This window comes from Eleutherodactylus coqui, chromosome 5 (assembly GCF_035609145.1).
Source record: "Eleutherodactylus coqui strain aEleCoq1 chromosome 5, aEleCoq1.hap1, whole genome shotgun sequence".
Lineage (NCBI taxonomy): Eukaryota > Metazoa > Chordata > Amphibia > Anura > Eleutherodactylidae > Eleutherodactylus > Eleutherodactylus coqui.
The window spans coordinates 254013672-254023817 of NC_089841.1; positions in this window are offsets into that span (position 1 = coordinate 254013672).

The window sequence follows — 10146 nt, forward strand, 5'->3', positions numbered from 1 at the left end:
AGGAAAACTTGTGAGGTGAATTGGTACCTGAACAACGGGGCTCTATAAGCAGAATTACTCGGGGATGCTCTCTCTTACCGTCTTAGGACTCACTCTACTCACATCCACCCTCCAATCACTACAGGATATCTCTCCTTTTCCTCCATCTTCACCTACATGAAAGCTGAAGTTGCTTCCATGTGGCTCTGTGTTAGCACTCTTTCTGAAGACAAGATGGAAGACATTTTCCCGCTCTCAATCACTCCTATTTATACCTTCACTCATACCACATGACATTACAGACTGATACATTTACATGCAGGCAATGATTTTAGTGACGTTAACCTCTCAAGCGCTGCGGCTGTGCAACGCACATACTGGGAATGACAAGACCAGCTTTGCACAGTGCATCCAAATAGGACACACAAGTATGACATTCATGGAGGGGACCAGGATGATGTGCTGGACCACTACACTTGCGTGGCAGGATAAGTATTGTGCACATGCCCTTTTCTAATTAAAATGCTACTTGCACAAACTTTTTGGGGGTTGAAGAGTCGCATTGGGCATCCATGCCCAATGGGGCATTTTGACCTCTCAGTATTTCTTTGTCAGATTGTTCTTTCCTTAGTATACATATAGCTCTACTGTGGATACTAGGCTGAAGCCGATTCTGTAGACCAGGGGTGCCCAACCACCGGTCCGCGGCGTTGGGTGGTTAGCGCCGGTCCGTGGCACAGCCGTGAACTTTTTCTCTAAACACAAGGCCCGCGGGCCGAATCCGGCCCGCTGCCTCGTGTTATGTGGCTCGCGGCATGCCGACACAGCTCACCACTGAAGCGATTACCAGCGGGGGCACCGCAGCTTCCCGCTGTTAATCGCGCTGATCAGGGCGCACACTGACGTGTGCAGCCCGGAACGCTTCCTCCCCGAGTCCCCTGCTCATTAGTTCCGCAGGAGAGGACTTGGGGAGGAAGCGTTCCGGGCTGCACACGTCAGGGCAAGCAGACAGAGGGCGACGCTGACAGCAGGGAGGAGGTAAGTATATGGGTTAGGGGGCTGCTTACTACTGGGGGGGGCTACTTATTACGCGGGGGGGCTGGTTATTACTGGGGGGGGGACCTGCTTATTACTGGGGGGTGGGGGCTACTTATTACAGGGGAAGAGGGTGCCTATTACTGGGGGGCTGCCTATTACTGGGGGGGGGGGGACCTGCCTATTACTGGGGGGGGGGACCTGCTTATTACTGGGGGGGGATAAATTATATGCTGCCCTATGTGTGTGTTGGGGAGGGGGGGATAGATTATATACTGCCCCTATGTGTGTGCTGCCAGGTGGGGGGGGGGATATATTATACTGCCCTATGTGTGTACTGCCAGGACATTCTAAATGTCATAATTAAATAAGAATTCACTACACTCAAACCCCCTTCATAGCCCCGCCCCATATAACCAAAGCCCCGCCCACGTCCTGCCCAACCCTGCCGGGCCTTGTAAAAATGGTCTTGCTTGAAGCTGGTCCCTGGTGTCAAAAAGGTTGGGGACCACTGCTGTAGACCAGTATTTCTGATTGTAAGCCAAGGCAAGACTCTGATCACACAGTCTACTGCACCGTAAGAGCATAGCATACGAACAAAGCATGTATCACCTGGAGTACACTTGTCACATAGACTGTAGACAGTTGTGCTTTGTGAGATTTTAAGGAGAAATAGAAATAACTCATGTTGGTGTTATGAGGATATACAGTAGGTGAGAAAATAATAGCTTTTTGCTAAATACGCACAATGTAAAAAAGTTCAAATTTCTGAATAGTGTCTTTACAATTAAAGGGGTTGTCCAGTTGTAAAGTATTGATTGCCTACCTCCAGGTCATCATCTCAGGGGGCTGCCACCACAGACCTCTGCCTATCAGATGTTATCTTTGCCACAAAAATACTAAACTTCAGGAAGCCAAAGTCCGATCCGCTTAGAGAGGCCATTAACTTATTGGCTGACACAATGTCCCCAAAAACAAGGGTACAAACAAACTATAGGAATTTCATTTTAGGGCATTTTAAAATATAAGTGGTTCATACCTTACAGGAATAAAAGGGTTGGGTATAAGAGAAAAACAATGCGGCTAAATGAATATTCCGCAGCAATGTCCATAATAGCATGCAATGTAAAATTATTCTTGCATGCACACGAGCGGAAACCACTTGCGATTTCCGCTCGTGGAGGAAGGATCACAGCTTGCTCTATTTTAGGCTGGATTCACACGAACGTATATTGGCTCGGTTTTCACACCCAGCCGATATAAGTCGTCCTCATCTGCAGGGGAGGGGGGGGGGATGGAAGAGCCAGGAGCAGGAACTGAGCTCCCGCCCCCTCTCTGCCCCTCTGCACTATTTACAATGGGGAGAGGCGGGACAGGGGCGGGGCTAATTCCCGCCTCCTTTCATTGCAAATAGTGCAGAGGGGCGGAAAGGGGGTGGAGAGGAGGCAGAGAGGGGGCGGGAGCTCAGTTCCTGATCCTGGCTCTTCCATCCTCCCCCCTGCAGATGAGGACGACATATCGGTTTGGCTTGAAAACCGAGCCGATATATGTTAGTGTGAATCCAGCCTTAGGCCGATATACGTCGCCTCTCTCTGCAGGGGGGAGGGTAGAAGAGCCAGAAGCAGTGCTCTGAGCTCCCGCCCCCTCTCCGCCCCTCTGCACTATTTGCAATCAGGAGAGGCGGGGCTAATTTTAGAAAACGTAGCCCCGCCCCCACCCAGCCTCCTTTCATTGCAAATAGTGCAGAGGGGCAGAGAGGGGGTGGAGATGAGGCAGAGAGCGCGCGGGAGCTCAGTTCCTGCTCCTGGCTCTTCCATCCCCCCCCCCCCCCACAGATGAGGACACCGTATATCGGCCTGGCGTGAAAACCGAGCCGATATACGGTCGTCTGAATCCACCCTTAGTGCGGGACTCGCACGGATGGCTTGCATTGCAGTTAAGGACCATAACAAGGCATCAGTCTGAATTAATTGAGATGATCAGATAGCCAATCAAGGTTTTTATAAAACGGAGGACCTCCTGATCCTATAGGGTACCCTGGTATGAGGATTAAAGAAACAGAGGTTTTGCTGCATGATCAAGTGTTACGGGGGATGCATGTAAGGCTCAGTTCACACCATGTTTTGGCAACAATTTTTTTTTACTGCATACTTAAAGGGGTTGTCTCGCGAAAGCAAGTGGGTCTATACACTTCTGTATGGCCATATTAATGCACTTTGTAATATACATCGTGCATTAAATATGAGCCATACAGAAGTTATTCACTTACCTGCTCCGTTGCTAGCGTCCCCGTCGCCATGGTTCCGTCTAACTTCGGTGTCTTCTTGCTTTTTTAGACGCGCTTGCGCAGATGGATCTTCTCCCTTCGGCTGGTCTTGGAAGCATCAGCATTTTGGCTCCGCCCCCTTGTACGCATCATTGCGTAGCTCCGCCCCCGTCACGTGCCGATTCCAGCCAATCAGGAGGTGATGACGCAATGACGCGTACAAGGGGGCGGAGCCAAAACGCTGATGCTTCCAAGACCAGCCGAAGGGAGAAGATCCATCTGCGCAAGCGCGTCTAAAAAAGCAAGAAGACACCGAAGTTAGATGGAACCATGGCGACGGGGACGCTAGCAACGGAGCAGGTAAGTGAATAACTTCTGTATGGCTCATATTTAATGCACGATGTATATTACAAAGTGCATTAATATGGCCATACAGAAGTGTATAGACCCACTTGCTTTCGCGAGACAACCCCTTTAAGGGTTTAAAAAAAAGAAAAAAATTGCATATCATTTCTTGCCAGGACATAAATATGCAGTCTGCTAAGTTTGTCTATCCTGTCAGGGAAAAAAGAAACACAACATGTACATTCAACAAAACAAAAAAAATAAATAATAAATTATATATATATATATATAAAATTGGATCACAAAAGAGAACATTGGATCTCATTTATCAAAACTCTCTGAAATAGAAAATGTCTGTTGCCCATAGCAACCAATCGCAGTACAGCTTTCATTCTTAAACTGCTGTACTAAAGCAGCACTGTGATTGGTTGCTATGGGCAGCAAAGACCGGTTCTCTTTTAGGGTTTGTTCACATATACCAGAAAATTCACATCAAAATTTGCACCATTTGATGCGGATCCACAACCGACTTCAACCTTTTAATTTAAAAAGTGTGAAGAAAATCATAGTCATGTCCACCCAAGACGTGTGGAGCAGTTACCCGCAGAACTCACATAAATGCACACAGTGTCTAAACAATACCGTTGACCAAAACACGGGAAACACTACCCCTATATAAACTAACACAGAGAAAGGACCTGCCTAAGTGCAGGCAACTCGTCCGGACAAGGAAAAACCTGGCATCGTACCTCGGCCACTAGTTGATCCTACGCGGGACAGGGAAAATAACGTAGGAAATAATGTAGAAATGAAAACAAGTGCAGACTTAGCTTTAAGATGCAGCAAGTAAATGGGAGATCCAGGACCAAGCTCTGACTGCAATCAGAGAGAGACTGAAGATTAGCCTCATGTCCACGGGGAAAATCAGGCCCGCTACGGATTCTACATGTAGAATCCGTAGCGGGTCCCTCCTGCCCCGCGGACATGAGTGCTGAAAATAGGAATTTAAAAGAATTTACCCATCCGTAGCGGGCGGGGAAAGTCTTCTCTTCCTCACGGCCGGATCTTCTTTTTCGGCCGGCGGATGAACTCGTCACGGCTGCGGCAAGAAAGATGCGGCCGTGAGGAAGAGAAGACCTTCCCGGTCCGCTCCGGATGGGTAAATTCTTTTAAATTCCTATTTTAGGTCTCCCGCGGATCCGGGCGGCTTCCATTGGCTTCAATAGAAGCCCGCGGGAGCCGTCCCTGCATGAGACCCGCATGAAAATGGAGCATGGTCCAGATTTTTTCATGCTCCATTTTTTTTTAAAATCCCTTTTATTGACCATCCGCGGGTATTTATCTACCCTGCGGGTGGTCAATGCATCCCTATGGGGTTCGGATCCGCGGGCAGGAGAAGAGTTAAAATCTGCTGCGGATTTTAATTCTCAGCAATTCAGCTCAGCATCAAGCCAGGCTAGATAGCCCTGACAATTACCCACAGGTGAGACCAAACACTTCTCACCTGTGCCACTCCCACCAGAGCCAGAAGATGAGAGAAACACCTACAAAACCTGCACCAGATTATCAGCAAGGCAGTGATCTCAGAACCGCCGCAACAATCCCAAAATGCAGAAATATAGGACATTTCTTTTCACTCCACAGTGCATGAGTGAAAACATCGCTCATGAGAATGAAACCATTGAAAATCATTGGTTTCATAATTCTGTGTTATCACTCAATCACCCAAAAATCATGACCATCCAAAGCATTGGATTTCAATGTATTTATTCATATTGACGATTTTTGGCTGCGTTAAAAAATTGACCAGAGAAAAAAACACACGCATGCGTCCATTTTCTGTCACCGATTTTATACGTGGTCTTGCCCAATCTTTTCCCGAAATATGCAGGAAGCTCCCATAGACTTCAATGGAAGCTAGAAAATAGGTAGGGGAGGGAGTTACCCGGCGTACAACGCTGGGAAAGAACACTGCTGGCACAATGTATGCATTATTGGACATTCCGAGCATTTTACAGTGATCAATGGTTTTCATCGCTTCTACGTATTCTTTTTGCTGATACGCAGCAGCCGTCTGTGTGAGTGGCTGAAAATATGGGAATAAAGATCAGGACACGATTGCGGCAATTCTTCATTCATGGGATTATACAGTGCTCAAGCGTGAATGCAAAAATGCATATGGTCGTGTGAAGGAGGGTGCTTTTAGACAGAACAATTAAATCAACGATATTCGTCCAGTCTAAGGGTGAAGCCACACGAACGTATATCGGCTCGGTTTTCACGCCGAGCCGATATACGTTGTCCTCGTGTGCAGGGGGGGGGGGGAGGATGGAAGAGCCAGGAGCAGGAACTGAGCTCCTGCCCCCCTCTCTGCCTCCTCTCCGCCCCTCTGCACTATTTGCAATGGGGAGAGGTGGGACAGGGGCGGGGATAATTCTCAGGACTTAGCCCCTCCCCCCGCCTCTTCCCATTGCAGATAGTGCAGAGGGGCGGAGAGGAGGCAGAGAGGGGGCGGGAGCTCAGTTCCTGCTCCTGGCTCTTCCATCCTCCCCCCCTGCACACGAGGACAACGTATATCGGCTTGGCATGAAAACCGAGCCGATATACGTTCGTGTGACTTCACCCTAAGTGCGAGCCAAACACTGAACAATGGTTGTTCAGTTTCAGCAGGACTAAATATCATTGTTGGCTCATTCACTTGTCATTCCGTTTAAAGGGCGCTGATTTAGTGCGTCACATAGGAATGCAGCACAAGCAGCTGAGGATGTGACCAAGTAGTTCGCTCGTGCAAAAGAGAATCGTGAGGTTCTTGGCCCGTGTAAAAGGAGCCTTGGGGAACTTCAGGAGGCATTAGCCCGGGTGTGAAATCAAGAGTACACCCCAAACCTCGTTTCCTCAATGACTCATCGATGCAAGAAGGCTAGGGGGGCCTACTAAATACTAGGATCCAGAACTACTGCATCAAATGACCCCTCATACCAAATTATTGCAGAATAGACAACTCTGTAAGCGTTCTGCCGCCGGCTGATAACAACTGCATGTAGAGGCTGCTCTGTGCAACTTCACAAAATTCATTGCATATTGTACATAGAATACGGATATTACAAACATGGTGAGCACAGATTTGTGAGCAGATTTATTACATATAGAGCCGCTTTCATATCCTTTGTATAAACAACTGCCAAAACGTGGGGTGACACAATTTGTGTGTGGAAATTTTTTTTCTATAATACACACACACACACACACACACACACACAGATATAGCAAATATTACCTTGACGTTCAATACATAACAGCTTAAGGCCTCTTTCACACGGACAACAGTGATATCGCATCGGTGTTCTGTGCAATATCATTGCGTTTTCTCCAGGCGATGTTGTGATTTTGTATCGCTACAACGTTGCGCGGCCTTGTGGCACTCTTTTGCCAGGATTTTCGGGGGAAGAGGCCTTGAAATATAATCCTTACCCCGAAAATAAGCCCTAGCTGCATAAAAAAGAAGCAAAAAAGCCCATAATCTAACAGCTGCTTTCCACTCAGCCGAACGTCCTTACCGCAAGTATGCGATGACTGTGATAGGTTCATCAAGCACTGCAGTGATTGGTTCTGATAGCCAGTCAGAGGCAACGCTTCCTGGAGGCGTTTTTTTTAAACCCCTGACTAGGAAGGGTTGCCTGAAGAGAAGTGTCAGGGACCCGCAAAAAAGACGTGCGGCGGAGCAGACAGTGGCTGTTATGTGATGTGTGGGGGTTTTTTTTATGCAGCTAGGGCTTATTTTAGGGACTAACAGTAAGATTTCCTACTGTAAAAGTTGCATTGCACTGCACAAAAACCGCGTTTTTGCGCAATGCGATGCGATAGAAGGGAAGGCTCTATAGGTACACATGGGCTACAAAACAGTGCAAGTCACGCCAATATTCATCAACCCACAATTTTTTTTTGCAATATAGCAGCCTACAAAACATTGCTAATGTGAAGGAACCCATTGGAAAGCGTGGGCTTCACATACATGTGATATGTAGCGCTGTCGCATCACAAGAAAATTGCATGATTTTGCCGCCCGTGTGAAGCTGACCTAAAGGAGTATTCTGGGCTCTTTAACTGATGACCAATCCTCTGGATAGTCCCATCAGTAGTTGATGGACGGATGTTCTGAGCGGTGGTACCCCATCCATCAGCTGATCGTCCGTCCAGCCCGCTATCCAGTGCAGCGAGCCGGACATTATCATCAGCGGACTGGGGAGAAAGCGGGAGCACTTCTTACTCCGGTTACTGACATTCTGTCCTGGGCAGGAAGTGGAATAGTTGTGTGGCGCTCCTGAACAGCTGATGTGGCGGACCCCTGCCCATCAACTACTTACTTATGGCCTATCCAGAGGATAGATCATCAGCTGAGAAGAGCTCAGACAACCCCTTTAATTCCAAGGTACTCAAAAGCTGTAAATAGTTATTAGGATACACAACAGTGTTAGTAATTGCATACCGTACATGTTTCTATTACTGCATGGACCAGCGCAGCCAACATATACTTCCGACGGAAGGCGCATACACAGTTTAAACAGAGGCTTAACCGTATGGCAAAAAGCAGTGTGATCCTATATATATGCAGTTGAAGTAAAGGCATAGCTGACTACACTTGGAGTCAGAGGCATCATACAAAAACCCATACTGCAGGTACATGAGAGCCTATGGGCATTGTATACGGTTGTATACATTGGGGTTTTACCTTTGGCGTATACACGCAGAAGGCCCTCTAAACACAATATGAACATAGCCTAACCTAGACAGTGTGCTTTAGGATTTAGGGCTTATTTGTAATGCAGCGTACTAGTGAGAGTCCTTTTAGACAAGACGATTTATTGTTTGAATGAGCGAGTGACGTTACTACGATCTCGTTCAGTTCGTTGATCCAGGCAGATACACTGCTGTATAAGTGGCCGAGAACAACTGACCGAGCACTGGCTGTGATTGGCTAAGCATCAGCCAATCACAGTCAGCACTTCCAGGAGGTGGGGATTTTTCAATCGCCGGCCAGAAGATGATGAAGAGAAACAGTGCTGGGAGAAGAAGAGAAGCTGCTGCGACGTTGGAGAGCGCTTGTAAGGTGCTGCATCTGTATTATTTTTTTCCTTCGGCTATGGCTAATATTCAGGGTAGGGCTTATATTTCAAATCTAAATCCCAAATCCTCACATGTGGCGCTACAAAGTCACGGTATCACACAGACCAGCGACGTCGTATCGCAGCAATGCCATGTCGCTCGTGTGAACGAGGCCTTACGGTAAATACAGCAGCGCAATTACTTCTGTCCCAAAACCGGGCGCACCCTATTATAGTCAATAAGCCCTTCACAGAGTAGACGCAAAAAATATTATTTAATTAATTCCTATTAAAACTTAGGACTGGACAGACACACATACACCCCAGAGCCTAATTATATAGCGGTAAACCAGTATTACCAATGCATCACACTGCCCGGGTATCTCAGGTACCGCAATAAGGTCTAAATCACAGATGCGTGGTCAACTGTAACAATTGGGGGGGTCTTTAGAAAGGATAAACCCTGCCCCACTAAACGCACATCAAACGTAGTGCTGCAATAGAGCTAATTGCTTAATTCATTTTGATCAGTTACCTTCGTTGATATTGTTCGGGTCAGCGTGTTTCCCTGCTCGTCACGCACTTCATCAGGAACCTTTACAATTTCTCAAGTGATGGAAAGTTTACACTATACTGGGCAGAGGGAGCATGGCAGTGGGGTAGGACTAGGAGTAATTCGCACTTCAGTTTGTGCCTGTCATTAGACGAGTCTAAGCGCACTTTAATCGCGACAGACTCCTATACAAAAGGCGACAGCAGAGATTAACGACTTCACTAGTGGCTATGGATGAAAATTCCATCACAGCCCCAAATTCACTATGTATAGGCCAATGAGTACAGTCCTACTCACCCCCAATGTGATTTACCTCGCCCCTGCCCACAGGACTATGTGGGTAAGACCACGCAACAGTTCCGTCGCTGAATGTTGGCTCACATAGGGAATATACACAGGAGAGAAACCACGCCCCATGCTAACCACATGTTGGCAATGCAGGAGGGCGATCCTGACCTTGTGAGATTTCAAGGAATTGAGGTGCTCAGAACTAACAGGAGAGGAGATACTGAGCGAAAAAATTTACAGAAAGTAACAGCATGGATTTTCAGATTAAATCCCCTAAATCCATCTGGGTCGAATGAAACTCTATCCTTGACTTCCTTTTGCTGAGTCTGTCATCCAGGAGTCAGATCAGACTAGTATACCAATTGGAAAAATGTTCCTACTTGGGTTTTATTGACTAATCCCCCGGCCTTACTGAGCATGTACCTAGGTGATCCCTTCACTAGGGGAATATTAATTCCTGGCATCATAGAAATCTAAGATGTCCAATCAGTTATTTAGTAGTATTTCCTGATAATACCTCAACCTACTGCCTCCATAATAAGGGGCTGGCAGACTTTGTTCTGAATGTGAGCAGGTTA